This window comes from Osmia lignaria, unplaced genomic scaffold, assembly GCF_051020975.1.
Source record: "Osmia lignaria lignaria isolate PbOS001 unplaced genomic scaffold, iyOsmLign1 scaffold0056, whole genome shotgun sequence".
Lineage (NCBI taxonomy): Eukaryota > Metazoa > Arthropoda > Insecta > Hymenoptera > Megachilidae > Osmia > Osmia lignaria.
In genome coordinates, this window is record NW_027478197.1 from 55,001 (window position 1) to 57,500 (window position 2,500).

Consider the following 2,500-nt stretch of genomic DNA (forward strand, 5'->3'; position numbering starts at 1 on the left):
GTAATCTCGCCTACTCTGAGGTCGTCAATTTCTTTGGTTTCATCGAAAGGTGAATAATGATGCTCGATGCAAAAAAAAAAAAAATAAACGAAAAGAAGCAAAAAAGCAAACACGTAGAGAAACTGTGCGTGAATCAACCTTTCGCATATTCAATTTTTCCTCCTCTCTCGTTTCAAAATGTTTGTATTTATCGTTCGATGAAACGAGCACAAGAGGGAAAAAAAAGTTGAGACACGACGTTCCCATAATTTTCGTGTTATTTCCTTTTTGCTTCAAACATTTTGCGGACTGCAGCTTCGTCGTATTGCTTTTATCAATTTTTAACAATTTCAAAGCGAAGACAACTCGCAAGACGATCCATTTCGTCTCGGTTCAATTTTAACGTCCGTCCGTATTATTTTTTGTTCCACAAGAGATTTCGAATAGGTTTCTTTATTTATCATCCCTTCTTTTCGAGCGCCACGGAAGCAAGAGGAAAAGCAAGAGCGAGAGAACATTTCGCGTATACTTCATTTAACAATTTTAACCAACACGCGATGTACTCCACACACCTCTTAGATTTAACAACTGCTTTTCTCTTCTTCTCCCCTTAGCGCAAGGGTAAACCCCATTTGTCTCTTCTTTGGAACGCAACAAAACTTTCGAGGACTGGACGACCGAGCGATGGTCGCGCGGTCTTCGCTTATCTTTAACAAACGAAGTAGTCCGTATGTATTCTAAATGTTGAAGCCTCCTAGAGCTTTAAGCCATGCGAGACATTGAAATGCTGTTTTAACGGGAGCATGCATAATTGCTGCAAACATACTTTTATCACAAGTTCTAGCCACGCCACGGAGGCTTCGAAGTTCCTTCACCATTCGCTTTCCTCTCTTTTGTTACACAGTTTCAGACTACGATCAGGGGTACCGAAACGCTGTATTGATTGTAAACAACCATTTTTATCTTGGAGCGGAGCGTTCCTTTACTCGTTAGATTTGTCTTGTCGCGTGTGTATTCGCTTTTTCGACGCTTTTTAACCATTTAACTTGTTTAGCGAAGCTAAACGCACAGACAGACAAAAAAAAAGGAACAGCATCGCGCGTCAAACAGCGACGACCCATCTGAAGCGATCTTTCATTTATACACCGTTTGTAAACAGAGAGATGTATAAAGCGCGGGGAATCATTCGAAACCCTGGGGCTATTCGAGCTTGCATTTCAGCAAATTATCATCTCAAACATTTCACTCGTTTGCTTTTTCTAAATTTATAGGAGAGCTTCTTTCGTTTATTTTTGACACACCTTTCGTAAATATCGTTTCTGGCAACGTCAGGAGCGTGGATTTCTACAAGTGAACAATCGCGCCGATCCGATAACTTCCAGCAGGATGGAGAATCTTTATAGATTATCTTCCGAGAACTCGGTGCTTTCACGGGCGGTCGTTTATAAATTTTAACGAACGACTCGCGCGCCGTGACGCACTTGCGCTAGTTCGAAGAGATATTTCGAAATTTGTTTCTCTCCTTTAACGGCCTGCATTTAGTGTATCGGTTGCGATTTTCGTCACATCGTTTCCACGACAAACGCCGACGAACTGCCCAACTATCGCTCGTACGTTGCGACTCTTTCTTTGTTTATCGTTCATTCATTCTTTCAATTTCGTTCGATAATCCCGCTCCGAAACGTTCTACTTTCGTTGAACGACGGCGAGATGTTTAGAAAGAAATGAATTACTCTTTTTTCGAGAAGCAAACGCAAGCAGTCTTTTGTTAAGAAAACGACCCTCAGCCAGGCGTGGTCCAGGAATTGTATCCGTGGACCGCAATGTGCGTTCGAAATGTCGATGTTCATGTGTCCTGCAGTTCACACGTTGACGCGCAATTAGCTGCGTTCTTCATCGACCCACGAGCCAAGTGATCCACCGTTCAGGGTAATCGTAAAATTTTGTATTTCAAACTCTTTAGATCTTTAGAGTGTTATTTTCATTATTAACACGCATCACATTCGATACCCACATCACTCTCCCACCCGGCGCGTGCGGGAGAGCGAATTCGGGCGTCGCCAACGTATTTGTTTGTTTGTTCGATCGTTGACGACACGATCGCGTCCAAGGACGGAAACCGTCGGAGAAACGCCCAGTGGCACGCTCCTCTCGACGGTCGGGCGTAAAGTACATTTAAAAACCTTGAAAAGTACGAACGCACACAAGGAATGCGAGCGCGCGTCCTGTCGCTGAATCGTGGGTTGCGAGATTCGAACAGACACACGGCCGGCGACGATCGGTCTAACTAATGGACACATAGTTTTTCAAAGACTCGCTATCGTCGCTTCTCAGCCGGTCCGTAAACAACACACATCGATCAGGCGGACGCACGAATCTTACCACGGTGCGTGTTTCGTAGATTCCAGGTTACCCGCAAGTACCTCTCTCTCCCTCTCGAAAGAGGAATCTCGATCCGTCCTTTTTGGACAATGGAGAAATCTTTTTATCGCAACACGGATGGCAAAGAAACAACCAAAGC

General features: G+C 44.0%; 1 non-coding gene and 1 pseudogene across 1 annotated transcript; both read right to left on the bottom strand.

Moving 5' to 3' along the window:
• The window catches only part of LOC143307483 (large subunit ribosomal RNA), a 4,275-nt pseudogene extending 4,251 nt beyond the window's left edge, over nucleotides 1-24 (bottom strand).
• Nucleotides 25-1,756: 1,732 nt separating this feature from the next.
• Nucleotides 1,757-1,911, bottom strand: LOC143307490 (5.8S ribosomal RNA). The gene has a single exon (XR_013064621.1). It is a non-coding gene; the product is annotated as a 5.8S ribosomal RNA (ribosomal RNA).
• Between the last annotated feature and the right edge of the window lie 589 nt (nucleotides 1,912-2,500).